The 20,939-nt window shown below is 35.3% G+C and overlaps 2 long non-coding RNA genes across 7 annotated transcripts; one reads left to right on the top strand and one right to left on the bottom strand.

Annotated features, from left to right (window-relative positions):
* Positions 1 to 574: 574 nt before the first annotated feature.
* LOC136061993 (uncharacterized) lies at positions 575 to 1,785 on the bottom strand. Of its 5 annotated transcripts, none has more exons than XR_010623845.1 (3): positions 1,691 to 1,785; positions 1,070 to 1,140; positions 575 to 833 (listed from the first exon to the last, which is right to left on the bottom strand). It is a non-coding gene; the product is annotated as an uncharacterized LOC136061993 (long non-coding RNA). The 5 variants fall into 5 exon arrangements; XR_010623841.1 differs by lacking the exon at positions 1,691 to 1,785 and adding an exon at positions 1,431 to 1,684; XR_010623844.1 differs by lacking the exon at positions 1,691 to 1,785 and adding an exon at positions 1,431 to 1,684 and having other exon boundaries at positions 575 to 947.
* Positions 1,786 to 3,589: 1,804 nt separating this feature from the next.
* On the top strand, positions 3,590 to 8,001 carry LOC111995315 (uncharacterized). 2 transcript variants are annotated; one of them, XR_010624119.1, is made up of 3 exons: positions 3,590 to 3,690; positions 4,795 to 4,917; positions 7,757 to 8,001. It is a non-coding gene; the product is annotated as an uncharacterized LOC111995315 (long non-coding RNA). The 2 variants fall into 2 exon arrangements; XR_010624120.1 differs by lacking the exon at positions 7,757 to 8,001 and adding an exon at positions 6,471 to 6,625.
* Positions 8,002 to 20,939: the final 12,938 nt, after the last annotated feature.

Below are 20,939 nucleotides of genomic sequence, written 5' to 3' on the forward strand. Positions count from 1 at the left end.
AGAAGGAGGCTGAGCCAACAGCGCCAGAGGTGGCTGAGGAGGTGCCTGCGGTAACAGGGGATGAGCTCCAGCCCTTCAACAATCCAGAGCCAGAGGCAGAGGAGGGTGAGCCAACGGTGACATAGGTGGCTGAGGAGGTGGCTGCGGTAACAGGGGATGAGCTCCAGCCCTTCAACAATCCAGAGCCAGAGGCAGAGGAGGGTGAGCCAGAGGCAGAGAATCCTTCACCATTTTGGGACTTGGGAGTAGGTATCCCATATAAGGGTAAGTATTATGGACTGTGACGACAGATGATTTTGATTTCGATTTTAGCATTTACTTGCATATATGGAATTGGGAATTGGTTGATTTCAGGGAGGAATTCAAGGATGAGGAATTGGTTGATCCGAAGTCGTTGGATATCCAAATCTTTATCTAAGATTGAGATTTGCCTTGTACTTGTTTGTTTGGGGTTAAATAATTGTTTGGGCAGAGTGAAAACCCTCAATTTTTGTTTGGGAAATGGACACTGGAGAGTAAATCTCCATTTTTCTTTGTAACTCTTGCATACTTGGATATGGATATCTGAAGAACCCATCTATTTTTTGAAAGGGGTCAAAGAACAACGGTTGACAATTCAGATTTTAAACAGTTTAAAACAGAAACGTATGTATATTGGAGATTTAATATGATAATTCGTAAACTAAATGCAGTGGTGAGAAGTTTCAGCGAAAAAGACTATTTGATGTAAAAAAAGAGTGCTGACCTTTAAAAAATAATGTTGCAGAGAAGAGATGAGGCAGAGCAGCAAATCATATGGCAGTTGCAGTTAACGATTACATTGTCCTCATTAGCTTGAATATGAATATCAAGATCAAAAACTGAGGTAAATAATTCCTTAATATGCAGTAACACAGAGTTTAACAAAATCTTCACTCTAAACTTCAGATTTGGCAAATAAAATCAATCTGTAAAGAAAAAAGCTTGCTAAAACATGAAAATCAGAATCGATTCAAACACAAATACACTAAATGGACAAAATCTAATACGAAGTATGAGATTAGTAGAAGGGAAATCAGACCATCCTAACCTATCAGTTTGTTCTAGCAGCTCTTCTTGGAAGTTACCCAAGTGTTGTAATTGACAAAGATCTCAACAAATCTGTAATTTCAATAGAATTACAGGGTCAGAATTAAGCTTTCAAATTTAACTATTAAAATCATGGGTGACACTCCCAATATCTTCAAAACAGAAGGCAAATATGATAAATTAGGTATAAAATATTAAATTATAGGAAATAAAATTCTTGGTAAATTAACTTAATAACTAAATAGAATAGACTGAAAATAACATAAGAAAGGCAGAATTTTTTAATAATAAACAGATTTTGAAAATTAACAAAACAAAACTCACAAACATAATAATAAATGATTCTAAAATACATTCATAACTGATTGTGCATGATGTGTGGAGAGCAAAACTTCATCTTTCTTTGAATTATAAGTTGAAATCCAAAATCAAAACAGCCCAAATATATTAATTTGATGTGAGGAGAGGAAGGAAGGAAGGAAGACAGAGAGGCTATCGTTAGAAGCCTAAACGAAAGCTGAAACCGTAGAACAGGAAGATGAAACCGTGAGCGAAACAGTAGAACAGAAGCTGAAACCATGAGAATCAAAAAGTGGGGAAGGGGAAAGGGAAGGGACTAAACCTGAAACAATGAAACAAAACGTGGGACTGAGAGACAGGAAGTTGTAACCGTGAAAAAACATTAGGTTTGACAAAGGGTATTAGTTGAAAAGGCTTTGGGTGTGAGCTTGGGTTTTATAATGGGTTTGGGCTTTATAATGGAATTAAATGTAAAAGAAGTGAGCTTTAAAGTGGAGACATGGCTGGAAATAATTTTAGTTTTATTAGGATTTTAAAATTGGTAAAATGTATTTTAAAATTAAATTAAAATTTCAGAAAAGATGATGGAAATGATGTGGCTGCTGACGTGGCTTAATGTGAGCGTAGCAACATTAAATGCTACGCTTCAGCTTTTAGTAATATATAGATGAGAAAAATTTAGTAATGGGCTAAGATGGTTGTTGTGGTTATCATGGAGCATCTGGTGCTATGATGATCTGTTGTGATTGGGTTTGGGGCTGCTGTATTAGCTTTACAGGGGTCCTAGGTCTCTATTAATATGTCTTGCATAGCCCCTTCTCTGGTATCTGTCTTTAGTTAGAGGTTGTTTTAACTCTAGTCTGATTTTATAAGGGGCTCCATGTGTAGCCAATGACCTTTCAAATGTCGTCCCCGAGCGTTCCTAGAGTTCAAATTTCTAATTTCCCACATAAAATGTACCCAAAAGGGTTTCATTTGTTTGTGCTTGTACGGTCTTGAATACTTTCCCTCTGCTAGTGTCTTGAGCCTTCTTAGGTCCTTGACAGTGTATTGTGTTTCTTTGATCACCAATATTAATATTTTTTGAATTCATCATAAAATAAAATAAAAATATTGCGGTGTCCTTTTTCTCTCTAGAAAATCAACTTGAATTGATTGCATCTACAAAGCTAGAAAGAAGGCAAAATTTCAGTACTTTTCTCTGTATAAGTTAGATGTCAACCCTCTGTCCCTCGGAGTTGCGCTTTATGGATTGAGGATGTCTGTTTTGATTTGAAGTAATACTGCCGTTCCCACCAAGAAGGAGAGGGAATATATCACCATCCATGACCACCAGGCATCTATAACTCTCTTAGTTTATGAGGGTGAGAGAGCAGGATCTTGTGATATCAACTTGTTGGGAAATTCCTCCAACCATCTTCAAATTCCTTAGAGAATATTATTTGCATTTGGGATATGGACTATTTAGAACCACCGTAACAGTGTGGTTTTTAAAAACAAACCAATCAGCCACTCCATCCACAAGGAGATTATTCACAGAGCAGCAGAGTATTCATTCATTGCTCAAAACTTTTCAAATTGCAAGCCTTGGATTGAAAGAAGCATTCGATGGGAGAGGCCTAATAGAGGCTGGCATAAGTTAAACACGGATGGATCTTCCCTAGGCAATCCTGGTTTGGCTAGTGGAGGGGGTATTCTGCGAAATGAGGTGGGTGGTTGGATAAGAGCATTCATTAGGAAGATTGGTATAACCACCAGCTTTGTAGCTGAGCTTTGGGCGCTTAGGGATGGTCTTAGCATTTGTGTGGATATGTAGATTCCAGCTCTTGAAGTTGAATTAGACGCTAAAGTGGTTGCTGACTTGATGAACAATACCACAAGTTTGAATGCTGAGTTTGCGGCCATTGTGGCTGACTGCAGGCAGCTCTTACCTCAAATTCCCCAAGTTAAAGTCTCCCATTGTTACCAAGAAGCAAATCGTTGTGCCGATGCCCTCGCAAGACTAGGCTGCACTGCATCTCTGAATGTTATGTTCTTCAATTCCCCCCCCCCAAGCATTTTGAATGTTTTTCTGTCTGATTTGTATGATCTGACTCAGATCAGATTCTGCCCTGTAATTGACACTCCTATTTCTATTTAATTGAATATGTTCCCAGGTTACCAAAAAAAAAAACTTGTTGGGAAATTTTACGATTCCTGTTACTCCTGCACCCAATTTGATGCACTGGAAAAAGTTGAAAAAGAACTCAAAAAGCCCCTTATGAGGAATGACAAGAACAAAATGGCTGTTCTTATGGCTGAGTTTGATAAAATCAATAAGAAGTAATTGTCATCTTAACCTATTTGAACTTCGTACCTTTGTTTTTTGTTGGTAATATCAGTAACTTTTTAACTTCATATATGTTGCATGTAAAGTTGTCCCACTTAGCTAGCTATAAAGTGTTTGCTAGGTGTACACAGGCTTTGTTGCGTTTTGTTTTAAGATTATCTTACTTTTTGTTGGTCATGTGGGCTCATCTGACCTTTTGTTGGCATTTTCTCTGTTGGAGAGATTTTCAAAGAAGTTGACACAAACACGCATATGCTAAAAAAAGGAGGAATTTCATTTATTAATATTGGTTCCCAGAAAATTATATGGAAAACAGAAATTTCATTAAATAATTTAGAGTTCAAAGTTATGATTTCAGCTCGCAGTATATCTAAATGCGCCTTGTGCTCTGTCTAGTAGAAGGTCTGCTTGTGGGTAATGATTTGCTTATTTGGGATTTGTCTCCTCATAACTATGCTTGTATTGTGCTCTTAATCCTAAAGAAAGTGTGTTGCTTATACATCTTTCTTCTAAGTGGTCATCTGGCTTTGTTAATTTAATTTTAGGCTCCTTTTGTTACATGACAAGTCCTGATTACTTTATGTTTATCTGTATTCAATTTACTTCTTTGTGTTTTTTGCTCTTAAAAGAATATGGCAGAAGAAGGAGAAATTTGAAAATGGATTTATGTGTAGCCAATGACCTTTCAAATGTCATCCCCAAGCGTTCCTAGAGTTCAAATTTCTAATTTCCCACATAAAATGTACCCAAAAGGGTTTCATTTGTTTGTGCTTGTACGGTCTTGAATACTTTCTTTTTGCTAGCGTCTTGAGCCTTCTTAGGTCCTTTACAGTGTATTGTGTTTCTTTGATAGGATTATTAACTCTAGGATTGTTGAGGCCTACTGGTAGTTGATCTGGTTGATGACTTGTCTGAACTCTGGGCCATACATCAGACTAGCTGTAGCCTTTTCTGTTTTACCTACCTATTTAATTATGAATGGTAGCAAATCTCAGATTTTAGTGATGGTATTTCTGTGGTACCTTTTTGTTGCTTCTCTAGTTGAGGTGTGATGTAGATTTCATTGCTTTTTTTTCTTCCTTCCCTAATCTTTCCAGGCTTGGAATTCGAAAGGAAGATTTGCCCAAGTATGAAGAACAGCTAGAACTCAAAATTGCCTAGGCACAGCTAGAGGAATTGAAGAAGGATACTCTTGAAGCAATGGAAACTCAAAAGAAGTGGTATGTTGATGCTTGCTGATAATCTTATTCTAATCATTTTTTTCTGGCGGACCATTCTGGGTCTCCTAGATGATTGGGAGATCAAAATTCTGGGATTTCTTTGTGAGCCTTGACTCTTGCTAGGGAGAAAATTCAATCTGATCCCTTTGTTGATTTTGATAAATAGCTACGAATATGGTTTTGATATTGCAACTTATTATTGTTGATGCAATAATTTAACACTTTTAAGTTACTATTGCAACAATTTTAACTTATAGATGTGATATTTTGTCTAAAACTACTATATACATATTTTGTTGTATTAACACTTGATGTAATAGACATTTTTTGTTGTAGTGATAGCAGTTTGTGGGGCATTGTACATATAGGTGACGAAGTACATGTTTACTTATTCTCAACATCAACAATGCTAGAAAGACCATTGCACAAACCTGGTGCTTTAGTATCTCTTTAAGTTTTGACAGGACTGATGCAGTGATGAATAACTGTCAGTTACTGAAATTGTGCACTTATGCATATAAAAATCACAACGCATTTGATGAGACCTCCTCCCCTTGTAAAAGCAAGGTGGAAAGTGAGGTTGTGGGTTCATGTGCCACCAGGTGTGTAATTATCAATTAAAAAACAAAGCATTTGTGGAGCACTACTTGTTCAAGAGATATTTTATTTAATCTGTCTCCTAAAATGCGATTATAATACAACAGCCTAGGAACACCATGTGATGATGCTTTCTGATTTAAAGTTTGAATTATTTCTAAGAAAATTACCAATATCTATTTTTAAGAAATATTTAGTTTATGGCATTTGCTTGAAATTATCTTTTAGTTTTGGAACATACAAGCAAGTAGACGTACATCAGTCAAATGAAATGTTTTGTATAAAGCTTTTCACTGTGCTGCAATTAAATTATTGCTCAATATGAGTTAACACAAATGTGATGCAAGGAGCATCAAAATATTTTAAGATTTTGTGTTTGAATTTGAAATTAATCTGGAAGCATGCACGGAATGTGTCCCCATGCTTAGTCGAAATTGTTGACTGCCAATAAAGTCTTGCCATTTTGTTTTGACTTGTTTTTCAAAGCAAGCTTGATGTGTGGCAATGTTGCTTCAACATTTCCATATTGATTTTTTTTTTTTATAAGTAATAAGTTCTATTGATATAAAAAAGGAACACCCTAGTACACAAGGAGTGTACAAGGGGTCAATAAATCAAATACAAAAATTGCAAGAATCTAGGAAATCAATAACAGAGGGGAAATCAAAGCAAGCTTGATGCGTGGCAATGTTGCTTCAACATTTCCATATTGATGTAACGGTGAGGGTAGTATGATTCGAAATAAGAATTTTGTGTTGAGAATGTGCTTCTCCTTTGTTTGGTGGTGATGCCTATGGTTTCAAGGCAAATTATAGGTGGCAAAGCTCAGGCAAGTTAGATTAATATTATTACTGGAAACCACATTCGTTATATTATTTGTCTGTTTAGTAGACATCTCTGTAGATTATCAACCTTAACTGATTTGAAATTAATACATGGTCTTTGTTTGATTTCAGGGAGGAATTCAAGGATGAGGAATTGGTTGATCCGAAGTCGTTGGATATCCAAATCTTTATCTAAGATTGAGATTTGCCTTGTACTTGTTTGTTTAGGGTTAAATAATTGTTTGGGCAGAGTGAAAACCCCCAATTTTTGTTTGGGAAATGGACACTGGAGAGTAAATCTCCATTTTTCTTTGTAACTCTTGCATACTTAGATATGGATATCTGGTCAATGAAATCAAAATAAGTTTATGTAATTGTTACAAGATTGCAAATCTTTTGTTAATCACAGGATTTGAGATCCAAAGGATTCAAATCCCATGGTTTGTAATTACATTTTCTGTGAACCTGTTATTTAGGAACTCTTGAAAGCATTTTTTAAATCTCTAGCAAAGTAACATATGGATAAATCGTTGCCTTAGTTGTTCACTAATTCCATTAGCGTAGGGTTTGAGCTTCATAGAGAAATTCATGCTTTGAATCATATTCCCATACTAGCTGGTACACACTGGTGTTAGACCATAACAGTTACTACTTTTGCTTTGCATATACAGTTCCAAATAACAGGTTATGCAAGCATTAAAGTAAAAGAAATAAATGCTCGTAGAGATGGGAGAATATACGAATGTTTGGGCAGAGAGTTATCGGTTCCACTAAATGGCTTTACAACCATCCTTATAAGCTTTCACAAGTCACAACTAATTGAAATGCTATGAGACAAAACCCATAAGGTTAAAATACCTTCTTGATACATATTCTCTATAGAAATTCACCTTAACACACAATGAGAATCCCAACTAACAAATTAAGAATCAATAATATAATTAAAAAAAAAAAAAATTCACATAATTTTACCTCTTCCATCAAAATTCAATCACAATCCCAATGCGTAACAAATTAACAATTTATTGACCCAATATCAAAATGCAGAGATTGAACAATAATAGGGAGTTGAAATTTAATAAACACACCATCCATATAACATGAGAGGGGGGGGGAATAAAGGCCGATAGTTAGCAATGCATTGATTTGATCCCATTTTAAGGAATGCATACAAAACAAACTAAATTTGTAAGTATAACTTCTTATATAGATTAGCATATATATTTGTTGGAAAAGAGATTGAGAGGAGTGGAGAGGATTCAAACTAGTGAAAGGTACTCAGTAGACCAATGTGGCCAAGTTAGATTAATAATATTACTGGAACCCACATTCGTTATATTATTTCTGTTTAGTAGACATCTCTACAGACTATTCCTTAACTGATTTGAAACTAATACATGGTCTTGGTTTGATTTCAGGGAGGAATTCAAGGATGAGCAAATGGTTGATCCGAAGTCGTTGGATATCCGAAACTTTATCTAAGATTGAGATTTGCCTTGTACTTGTTTGTTTGGGGTTAAATAATTGTTTGGGCAGAGTGAAAACCCTCAATTTTTGTTTGGGAAATGGACATTGGAGAGTAAATCTCCATTTTTCTTTGTAACTCTTGTATACTTGGATATGGATATCTGGTCAATGAATTCAAAATAAGTTTGTGTAGTTATTACGAGATTGCAAATCTTTTAGAAATCACAGGATTTGAGGTCCAAAGGATTCAAATCCCATGATTTGTAATTACATTTTCTATGAACCTGTTATTTAGGAACTCTAGAAAGCATTTTTGAAATCTCTAGCAAAGTAACATATGGATAAATCGTTGTTTTAGTTATTCACTAATCCCATTAGCATAGGGCTTGAGCTTCATATAGAAATTCATGCTTTGAATCATATTCCCATACTAGCTGGTACACACTGGTGTCAAAGACCATAACAGTTACTTCCAGTTACTACTTTTGCTTTGCATATACAGTTCAAATTTCTAAATAGGTGTTCAAGCAACATTAATGGTACAAATCTCACATCCAAGGACTGTCTTTTAAGATTTTCATCACTAGTCTATATTTTTTATTAGACTACAGGAGGCAATAGAGGGACTTATTTCAATTTCATTTCCACACAACATATAAAAAATAGACTTTGCATAGTAGAGCAGTAACGTTTGCAAGGGAACTGTGCATTTTTCAGGTCGAGTTTGAAGGTGAATGCAAGACACTCACTGAAGATAGCAAAAGTCAAATTCAGAAGCTTGTTATATATTGGCATCCTTGCAATTCGAAATACCTCCTGGCTCGTATCAAAGGCTATGATTACCTCATAATCGGTGGTGCCCTTGATGGTAGCGTGCCAAAAATAAAGTCCATTCATGTATTTTTCATCAAAATTATTCTTGAAGATTATGTTCAAACAATCAAATTTGGGGTTGATTATTTGCCTCCTGGAATCAGTACTTAGGGTGTAAACATGAACAAAAGTGTTTTCTACCATTGTGTGGTCCGCATGTCTCTTAGGGTGTAATCTAGATTTATTATCTTAATTATTAATTAAGATAATATTGAAATGGGTTGGGTTAAGACTCTTAACCCAACCCATTTCAATATTTGGGTTAAATGGGTAAGACCCATTTGGTTATTTAATTAGATGGGTTTAAATGGATATCTAACTAATACCCACTAAACCCATCTAAAATTTAAATAAACAACATAAAATCTAAATTTCTAGAAAATGACTAAAATACTCTTGAAACCTAATAAATAACCAAAATACTCCCAAAATCTAAAAAGTTACCAAAATACCTCCAAAACCCAAAAAAGACCAAAATACCCCCCAAAACCTAAGAAAATTACCAAAATACCCCAAAAACTTAAAAATTACCAAAATACCTCCAAAACCAATAAAATGACCAAAATACCCTTGAAACCCAAAAAATGACTAAAATACCCTGAAAACCCAAAAAATGACCAAAATACCCTCAAAACCTAAAAAATGAACAAAATACCCCCAAAACCTAAAAATTACCAACATACCCCAAAACCCAAGAAAATGATCAAAATACCCAAAAAACTAAAAATTACCAGAAAATGACCAAAATACCCCGAAACCTAAAAATGACCAAAATACCCTCAAAACTTAAAAAATGACCAAAATGACCCCGAAACCCAAAAAATGACCAAAATACCCTAAAACCTAAAAAACGAACAAAATAACCCAAAATCTAAAAATGACCAAAATACCCCAAAACATAAAAATTACAAAAATATCCCAAAAACCCAAAAAATGACCAAAATACCCTCAAAACCCAAAAATGACCAAAATGCCCTCAAACCCAAAAAATGACCAAAATACCCCAAAACCTAAAAATTACCAAAATACCTCCAAAACCCAAAAAATGACCAAAATACCCCGAAACCTAAAAATGACAAAATACCCTCAAAACCCAAAAAATACCAAAATACCTCTAAAACCTATAAAATGACTAAAATACCCCCAAAACCTAAAAAATGACCAAATACCTCCAAAACCTAATAATTACCAAAATATCCCAAAACCTAAAAATGACCACAATACCCCCGAAACCTAAAAATGACCAAAATACCCTCAAAACCAAAAAATAACTAAATACCCCGAAACCCAAAAAATACCAAAATACCTCTAAAACCTATAAAATGACTAAAATACCCCCAAAATCTAAAAAATGACCAAAATACCTATGAAACTTATAAAATGACTAAAATACCCCGAAACCTGAAAAAATTACCAAATTGCCCGTAACCTAAAAAATGACTAAAATACCTCTGAAATGCATCAAATTACCAAAATACCCTTAAACTTCAAAAATGACTAAAATACCCCCATGAAACCTAAAAAATGACCAAAAATACCCCTAAAACCAAAAAAAATGACCGAAATACACTCGAAACCTAAGAATTACCAAAATTCACCCTAAACTAAAAAATTACCAAAATGCTCCCTAAACCTAAAAAATGACTGAAATACCCTGAAACCTAAAAAATTGCCAAAATACCCTGAAACCTAAAAAATGATCGAAATACCCCAAGACGTAAAAAATGACTAAAATAACCCAAAACCTAAAAAAATGACCAAAATACCCCAAAACCTAAAAAAATGATCAAAATACCTCCAAAACCTAACAATTACCAAAATACACCATAAACCTAAAAAAGTACCAAAATATTCCCTAAACCTAAAAATTGACCGAAATACCTTCAAAACCTAAAAAATAACTGAAATACCCTCAAAACCTAAAAGAGTGACTAAAATACTTTGAAACCTAAAAAATTATCGAAATACCCGAAAACCTAAAAAAATGACCAAAATAACCCCAAAAGCTATAAAAAAAATGATCGATAAAAACACCTGAAACCTAAATTATGACCAAAATACCGCTAAATATGTAAGATGACCAAAATACACCAGAAACATCTAAATTTCCGAAATAGAGGTTTAGGGTATTTTGGATGTTTCGAGGATATTTTGATCATTTTTAGGTTTCGGGGTATTTTGGTCATTTTTGGGTTTCAGGGGTATTTGGTCATTTTTTGAGTTTCAGGGGTATTTTGGTCATTCTTGGTTTTGGGGTATTTTGGTCATTTTTTGAGTTTCGGGTGTATTTTGGTCATTCTTGGGTTTCGGAGGTATTTTGGTCATTTTGGAGTTTCGGGGGTATTTTAGTCATTTTTTGGGTTTCGGGGGTATTTTGGTCATTTTTAGGTTTCGGGGTATTTTGGCCATTTTTTGAGTTTCGGGGGGTATTTTGGTCATTTTTTGGGTTTTGGAAGTATTTTGGCCATTTTTAGGTTTCGGGGGTAGTTTGGTCATTTTTTAGATTTTGGGAGTATTTTGGTCATTTTTGGGTTTTGGGGGTATTTTGATCATTTTTTTGGGTTTTGGAAGTATTTTGGTCATTTTTAGGTTTCGGGGGTAGTTTGGTCCTTTTTTAGGTTTCGGGGGTATTTTGGTCATTTTCTGGGTTTCAAGAGTATTTTGGTCATTTTTTGGGTTTCGGGGTTATTTTGGTCATTTTTTGAGTTCCAGGGGTATTTTGGTCATTTTTTGAGTTCTAGGGTATTTTGGTCATTCTTGGATTTCGCGGGTATTTTGGTCATTTTTTGAGTTTCAGGAGTATTTTGGTCATTCTTGGGTTTTGGAGGGTATTTTGGTCATTTTTTGAGTATCGGGTGTATTTTGGTCATTCTTGGGTTTCGGTGGTATTTTGGTCATTTTTTGAGTTTCTGGGGTATTTTAGTCATTTTGTGGGTTTCGGGGGGTATTTTGGTCATTTTTGAGTTTCGGGGGTATTTTGGTCATTTTTGGAGTTTCGGGGGTATTTTAGTCATTTTTTGGGTTTCGGGGGTATTTTGGTCATTTTTAGGTTTCGGGGTAGTTTGGCCATTTTTTGAGTTTCGAGGGTATTTTGGTCATTTTTTGGGTTTTGGAAGTATTTTGGCCATTTTTAGGTTTCGGGGGTAGTTTGGTCATTTTTTAGATTTTGGGAGTATTTTGGTCATTTTTGGGTTTTGTGGGGTATTTTGATCATTTTTTTGGGTTTTGGAAGTATTTTGGTCATTTTTAGGTTTCGGGGGTAGTTTGGTCCTTTTTTAGGTTTCGGGGGTATTTTGGTCATTTTTTGGGTTTCAAGAGTATTTTGGTCATTTTTTGGGTTTCGGGGTTATTTTGGTCATTTTTTGAGTTTTGGAAGTATTTTGGTCATTTTTGGGTTTCGAGGGTATTTTGGTCATTTTTTGAGTTCCAAGGGTATTTTGGTCATTTTTTGAGTTCCAGGGGTATTTTGGTCATTCTTGGATTTCGCGGGTATTTTGGTCATTTTTTGAGTTTCAGGAGTATTTTGGTCATTCTTGGGTTTTGGAGGGTATTTTGGTCATTTTTTGAGTATCGGGTGTATTTTGGTCATTCTTGGGTTTCGGTGGTATTTTGGTCATTTTTTGAGTTTCGGGGTATTTTAGTCATTTTGTGGGTTTCGGGGGTATTTTGGTCATTTTTTGAGTTTCGGGGGTATTTTGGTCATTTTTTGAGTTTCGGGGTATTTTGGTCATTTTTAGGTTTCGGAGGTAGTTTGGTCATTTTTTAGGTTTCGGGAGTATTTTGGTCATTTTTGGGTTTCGGGGGATATTTTGGTCATTTTTTGGGTTTTGGAAGTATTTTGGTCATTTTTTAGGTTTCGGGGTAGTTTGGTCATTTTTTAGGTTTCGGGAGTATTTTGGTCATTTTTGGTTTCGGGGGATATTTTGGTCATTTTTTGGGTTTTGGAAGTATTTTGGTCATTTTTTGGGTTTTGGAAGTATTTTGGCCATTTTTAGGTTTCGGGGTAGTTTGGTCATTTTTTAGATTTGGGAGTATTTTGGTCATTTTTGGGTTTTGTGGGGTATTTTGATCATTTTTTTGGGTTTTGGAAGTATTTTGGTCATTTTTAGGTTTCGGGGGTAGTTTGGTCCTTTTTTAGGTTTCGGGGGTATTTTGGTCATTTTTTGGGTTTCAAGAGTATTTTGGTCATTTTTTGGTTTTGGAAGTATTTTGGTCATTTTTGGGTTTCGAGGGTATTTTGGTCATTTTTTGAGTTCAGGGGTATTTTGGTCATTTTTTGAGTTCCAGGGTATTTTGGTCATTTTTTGAGTTTCAGGAGTATTTTGGTCATTCTTGGGTTTTGGAGGGTATTTTGGTCATTTTTTGAGTATCGGGTGTATTTTGGTCATTCTTGGGTTTCGGTGGTATTTTGGTCATTTTTGAGTTTCGGGGTATTTTAGTCATTTTGTGGGTTCGGGAGGGTATTTTGGTCATTTTTTGAGTTTCGGGGGTATTTTGGTCATTTTTTAGGTTTCGGGGTAGTTTGGTCATTTTTTAGGTTTCGGGAGTATTTTGGTCATTTTTGGGTTTCGGGGGATATTTTGGTCATTTTTTGGGTTTTTGAAGTATTTTGGTCATTTTTTAGGTTTCGGGGGTAGTTTGGTCATTTTTTAGGTTTCGGGAGTATTTTGGTCAATTTTGGGTTTTGGGGATATTTTGGTCATTTTTTTGGGTTTGGAAGTATTTTGGTCATTTTTTGGTTCCGGGGATAGTTTGGTCATTTTTTGGGTTTCAGGAGTATTTTGGTCATTTTTTGGGTTTTGGAAGTATTTTGGTCATTTTTAGGTTTCGACGGTATTTTGGTCTTTTTTTGGGTTTTAGGGGGTATTTTGGTCATTTTAGAGATTTTGGAAGTATTTTGGTCATTTTAGTAGGTTTTAAGTATATATGGTGATTTTAGAGATATCAGGGTATTTTGGTCATTTTGGAGGTTTCATGAGTACTTTGCTCATTTTAGAGATTTTGGGGATAATTTTGGATGTCCAAGGGTATATTGATAATTTTGGAAGTGTAGGGGTATTTGTATCATTTTAGGTATTTAAGGGTATTTTAGTAATTTTTGGAGGTCAAGAGAGTATTCAAGTTGTTTTAAAAGTATTTGAGTCATATTGGGTTAAATGGGTAGGTTACTAATTAAATGGGTTGGGTTGGTAATGGATAATTAATTTATATATAAACGGGTCATAAATGGATAATTGGGTAATTACACACCCAACCCATTTATAACCCAACCCATTTATGACCCAACCCGCCCATTTGCCACCCCTAGTAGAGAGTAAGGGCGCATGGAGGAAGTGTGGGATAAGGAACAACCTTATATTGACGGATTGCAGGATTCCATAAGAAAAGCCTTTAAAGCTATCACCAAAGGAACCGCCAATGCAAATGATGCCATTAATGCAACCATGCATATTTGGTAGAAGGAGTCTCATGCTCAGTAAACTTGGATTCGTTTGATCAGAACAACAACGGAGGTGGTGGTGCTTGGCAATGAAACTAGGGTTTTCAAAAAGACTATACCATGACTTTTTCACGCACTTGAAACGTACAATAGATTTCACTGGAAGCCTCGATAGTATTTCTTCCAACAATTCATCCGCTAATTCTAAATTGGAACGCCTCTCCCTCCTCCAACTCACACTCTCCATGTTTGTACGTTTCATCTCTCTCTAAATGCTCTCTCAGTCACTGTAAAGTAATTTGAAAACCCTACCTCCTATATGTGTATATATACACTAATACACTGCCCTCAAATCAAAAATATAATTATAAATACACAAAAGGAAAAAACCTCCCTCACCAACCGGCCCAAACTCACAAAATCAACCACCGACCCAAACCTCAATCCAAATCCACCATGGACCTGCAGATCAGGGCCGGCCCAAGCATTTCAGGAGCCTGCAAAATTTTTAAATGGGTCATTCATGTTATTACTTAAATAAGTGGCGACGCCATGACAGTGTTCCTAAAAAAATTTTATTTGTTTACCCCTAAAAAAATTAAGAACACCCTCAACCAAAATTAGGAACATCCTAAAAAAAAAAAATTTATTTGCTCTACTTTGAAGGGAAAAAAAACCCCAAATAAAAATTTTGAACTAAAATCTAAAAAAAAAGCCAACATCAATCATAAACAACAAGGTAAAACAAACCAAAAATGCTAGCAAACCCACGGATTCTCAAAAAAATAAAAAACCAAAACCCAATATACCTATATACCCGATTACTACCCTAAAGAAACCAGAGTATGGGTATCTCTCATATAAGAACCTCAGGTCCTCTGCAAAAGCGACTCAGCAACGCTGCAACAGCAACACCCAGAGCAGTCGACGGCAAGATCGGAGATCCCCTTGCCCAGATCAGAGATTGGCGACGGCGAGATCGGCATAAGAACTTCAGGCAACATCAAGGTATTTTAGTTCTCTCTCTTTTTCTTTATCTCATCTCTGCTCTGAGCCTCTAACTGAGAGCGGCGTTCTCTCTCTCTTTTTCTTTATCTCATTTTCTGTCTTGTGACTAATTTTTTTTTTTTTATAATGCAGTGTATTAACTTTAGACATAGAGGGCGTTTGGATAGCACGTTTAAGTGCTGCGTCCGCGTTTTCTCCTCTTTTTTTTTCAGCCGCAACTGTTGACCCGGTTTTCTGTGAACAGTGCACTTGTGCACTGTTCACGGGTCCCACAAGCTCCACTTTTTATCAACTTTTTCATTAAAAATTGGTCCCACGATACTATTTACACATTTAAAAATTATTTTGCTACAGTGTTTTCAGTTCTCAGTTTTCAGTTTTCAGTTTCAGCAACAATAAGTTCAATCCAAACGGACCCTATAGACTGACTTACTATTTTTTTGTCTTTTGAAATCTCTCTTTTTCTCTACTCTGACTTAGGCTTAGGCTTTCCTCTGAATCTTTTGGCTAAATTGGCTTTTTGTGTAAGTGTATATATGTAAATATGTCATGGTGTATTTGTGTTGACTGTTGATTGGCTTATTGTCTCTTGAGTGGGGAATGGGGGTGGGGCCCTGGCATTGGATTGAGGAAGTAGTCCTGGTCCACTTAAAAGCAACACCCAACAATACATTATTAAAAGACAAAAATAAATAAATAAATAATAAAAAATAAACTATGTTAGGCAGTCGGTTCAGTAGGTGGATGACGTAATGTATTTATATTCTTTATATTGTGCAAAGCCAACTAAACAGTGAGGTATGGGTTAGATTGCTAGTAGTTAGTAAAAAAAAATAATGAAACAATTAAACAAAAATAATTAATAATTTTATTAATATTTCAAATGACTGGTATAAAAAAAAAGTTAAAATTTTATTATTAACCAACTTATTATAATATAAATAGGTCCAATACAGTGAAAATAAATTATAATAATACATTTCACAAAAAATACTCTACAAAAAACGTGCCGAGCAAGATATCTGTCATTGAGTAGGTATTCTGAAACTTCTTCTTCTTTGTTTTTTGTTTTTTCTTCTTTCTAAGTACTCTTCTGAATCTTCTTCTTTAGTTCTATAATTACTCTCTTCCACCACCGCCACACACATCACCGCCGCCACCCATAAAACCCACCGTAAACCGCCAACAACAAAAAGAATCCCCACCACCAAACCCACCATTACTGCATCGTCATCAACCCCAGCCACCACCGCCGCTACCAAACTCACCACCCCGCCACACAACTCCACGACCACCACCAACAACCCACAAAAGCATCACCACCACCACCAAACCCACCTTAAACCACCAAAAAAAAAAAAACCCATCGCCAAACCCACCATTACTGCACCGTCATCAACCCCAACCTGCAAAACCAACTCTCTCATGACGCAAGAAACCCACAGGTGGCAAAACATGCATGAACACAGCTGCGTCTTTCTTTGTAGAATTTTCCTAATTATTTTAGTATGTTTTGTGCTTTAAATAAAAATGGTTAGGTGCGTTGTCTGCAAGTATAGGCAAAAAGAGGTATGCATTGAAGGTTGTATTTCAAAACAATGGCGGATGTTTGAAGTATAAATTGCATGAAAAATTTCACCAAACCTACAAACTTCAACGCATACCTCTTTCTGCCTATAGTTGCAAACAGCGCCCCTAACCAATATTTACAAATAATCTTTAAGCTGGAGTGTAGAGAGAACATGACACCCATCATGTATTGGATGCCAAGGTCAAAAAGCACTGTCACTCATAATAAAATTTATTAATCAGAAGCAATCATAAAATTTAGCATGAACTTCAAATTTGTTAGCAAGCAAATAGAGCCATGTAAATCTGGTAAAATGATCAACAAAAACAACAAAGTATTTGAAGCCATTTATTGAATCTATAAGAAATGGACCCCATAGATCAGTATGACAAGTTTAAAGGGTGAATAAGCAACATAATCGGAAGTAAGAAAATGTAATTTTGAGTCTTTCCATGACGATAATGTATACAAGAACGCTTATTTGCAAGAATAGTAAAACTAGGAAACAAGTAATGCTGAATTTGATGATGAGGATGACCCAATCTACTGTGCCAAAGTAGCCAGCTTGAATTGCTAGAAGCAACATGATTGGAAGTCTTATTAGGTAAAAGAAGATTTGTAGCTTGATTAGGATAGATTGGATAAACACCATTTTCACTCTTGCCCTGGTAAAGCACCTTCCCCGTGGCCAAAGCCTGGATTGAAAGGACATTCTCATCAAAATAACTAGAACGATGATTGTCATGACGCAACTTATGAACAAAAGCAAGATTGGAAGCTGTATTAGGAACTCTAAGAACATTCTTAAGATGTATGCATGAATGTGAAGAAGGAAGTTGAAGTTTACCTATGTGTGTGATACACAGGTTTTAACCATTACCAACATTGAGATGATCTTGGCTGATGGATTAACATAAATTGACCCCGATTAATTAATTCAATTGCCAAAGTTAATTAATTTGGCCAAATTACATGCAAATCGTGGAGGCATCAACAAATCACCAAATAAACTAAATGCAACGGAAAATAAATTAACACGGTAATATGGGATTCCCCTAATCTTATATCTTCTTATTCTATTAATTATATTAGATAGTGACGTTGGACAATTACACTATTTCATTGAAACAAATAAACAACAATAGAATCAAGAATAAACCCTAGGAGTCATCATCTAAGGGTTGCTTGGAGTCAGCACCAAACAAAACTGGAATCGGCACCAGTGTAAAAGAAACATAAGTTTTTTTTTTTTCTCAAAACTGTCTTATAATAATTAGAAAAAGTTCTTAAATAGCTAACAATAAGATGCATAAAATAAAAAAAAATAAAAAAAAATCTAATTATTAAATGTCCGGGCTTGCTTAATCTCAAGCCCAATTACTAACAGGCTCCATCCATAAGGCCACAGGTTGGGCTGTCTTCTGTACTCCCATACATGCGTATAATTGGAGGCTTGTACCTTGTGTCCTCACCAACTCCCCGGGTGAGAAGAACTCGACCCCGTCGAATGGAAATCTGAAAAGCTCTGATAATACTTAAGCAAGTCAGGATCCAGTCGATGTAGCTCATCTCTAGTAATCCATGTGCAATCAGAATCTGGTTGCCCTCGCCAACGAACTAGAAAATGATGAACTCCTCCATCCCTGGTAGAAACAATCTGTTCATCTAAAATAACATCAATAGATTTTTTATGTGCATAGGGCAGATTTAAGGGTAAAGGGGTAGGGATAGAGGCATCAATAGGATCAAGCAAAGGCTCATCAAAAGGGGTATCAGGAATATTTGTGGGGCTTTTATAAGCAACTAGATCCTCTATATTAAAGGAGGAGCTAATACCATAATAATGAAGAAGGTTAATGACATATGCATTTGGGCCCATTTGTCACAAAAAAAAAAAAAAAAAAAACTTTCTTAGGAAATTGGGAGCATGCTCTTTTTGTTTTAGCTGGCCTCATAGGTGCAATTCATGTTACCTTCCAGTTTGTCTTAAAACTGTGTGTGTGGTATGTTAATAGCTTTTAAGTGAGTCATGCTGATATGGATAATAAGGGATGAATTGAAGGTCCATCTAACACAGATGAAAAGCTTTTTTTTTTAAATAATAATAATTTATTGGAAAAAAGACTAGATGTCAGTAATATAGTTGGAAATAATTGAAATGGTATACCTGAAAATACAATTCAAACAGTACAGTTAATCCTGAGGAAAGCATGAGACATAATTATAGGGGACAGATGAAAATGAAGTGAAACGAGGGTCATTGATGCCAAGACCTCAATTATAGGGTTGATTCTGGATAAAAATTTAAGGGTTGGTAGCTGGGAGTAGAGAATACTTTTTATCTCTTTGGATTCTTTAATACATTTACCATTGTCATTAGCAATGATATTATTGTTCAATATGATAGAAGTCAGATCTAGTTGTCAATTATTGGGAGAATGATGTCCACACAATAAAGAATAATCAACTCAACTGAAGCTAGAGTGGCGCACTGGCACTTAGGCAGGATGATCATCAATAGATGAAGCATGTATGGTGCTGTGATCTCTTGCAAATTGAAGATAATTGAAAAAAAGAAGAAGGAAAAGTCCAAAAGAAAGGCAAGATAATCATCTATACATGAAGCATGTATGTGTTGTTTCAGATTTTGTAGTGATCTTTGATAATGATTTGGACAAGCACCACCATTATCACTGGCTATAAGTTTGGGATTGTATCCATTTCAATGCTAAGACACCTGGGAAAACACTAGTTTTAATGTCCTTTTATCATTTCATGCAGATGTGAGCAAACTGAGGTGCTGTATGGGAGGTTTTTAAAAGATGTCATGATTAATAACTATGAATAATGTGGGTTGCCTACACTTAGTGCACCATTGATCTCTTCTGTAGTACTAGCATTGAAATTAATATGACAAACAATACAGCACTCTTGCTTTACTCTGATTTCGGGAAGTCAGTGTGTTTTTCATGTAGAGGAAACTTGATACACCTGAGTCGTTTATTGAGACAATCATGCCGTTCATCAATTTAAAGTTGCTGATGTGATTTGGTTAACTGATAACTGGCTATCCAAATACCAAATTGCTTAAAAAAAAATTAATTCCAGAATGCTACGCAAACTTGTGGTTGTGGTAAATCCTTTGCAGCAGAGATGTGAAATTATGTGTAAAACAGCTGTACTAAGAGTAAATAGATCATATCAATAACTTTGAAATTGTGTATCAACTTTTTGCAATGGATTAATTTGCCAGTAATGTATAATAAAAGCATTTTCTCCCTCAAGCCTTCCAATTAGTTAATTTTTATATTCTAACGCATTTGATATATCCATAGACTGCTGCCAATTTCTGGATTCACATCATATAGTTGCATCCTAACTAAACCACAATTTCGATATGCTTGCAAGGCTCTATAACCTGGATAGTACTTTTTTGAAATCTGAATTTGTTTCTTCAACACAGCCTTAAAACACCACGATGTGGTAGATATCATTTATTACTAAATTCCGCCCCCACCCTTGATGTAATCATTAATGCTCTGTCATGTATAACTGCTTTCAGTTCATAAATTACATGTATATCTGCTAGTGGGATTTCAATTTCTTTATCTTTTATTCTGAAGAAAAAAAAAGAAAGAAGGGAAGTACTAACATAAACTCAAGGAGGCTCCTAGTCCTAACATAAGCTCATGCTTCACGACATAAATGATCCTCTTCATTTACTTTTGAAATGAAAAAAGGTTCATTTTAAGGTAAAGTTTTAATATTGTACTTAAATACGGTTAAAACATGGTATCCTATTATTTAAGATCAGTTTTCATTCCACTATAAAATGGTCATTACATTTTTAAAACAAATTCAAGGAATCTTTTTTCTTTATTCACTATACAATCCATGAGAACAGTAATGAGTTAATGCAATGCCAAATGTAGCGTGAAGGCATGCCATTTTAATTAAATTCTAATTCACTTTCACATTAGGAGGAAACGATCTTGACCTGATACAGTTTAAAAGCCACGGCCTGGCTGTCGTCTATCGACCATTGAATCACACGTTCAACATCATCTTTAATCTTTTTTTCTGAATTGCAGGGGGAAGCTTGGCACCAAGTATCTTGCTATTTATACCATTCTTCATTTGGTACGAATAGTTCTCCAAATCCAACTTAGCCTTAACCTTCTAGCGTTCGGCATCTTCAGCCTTGTATCTCTTTGTGTCCGGGACTATCCTCTCAACCTTTTCT

This window comes from Quercus suber, unplaced genomic scaffold (genome assembly GCF_002906115.3).
Source record: "Quercus suber isolate HL8 unplaced genomic scaffold, Cork oak 2.0 scaffold_18, whole genome shotgun sequence".
NCBI classification, from domain to species: Eukaryota; Viridiplantae; Streptophyta; class Magnoliopsida; order Fagales; family Fagaceae; genus Quercus; species Quercus suber.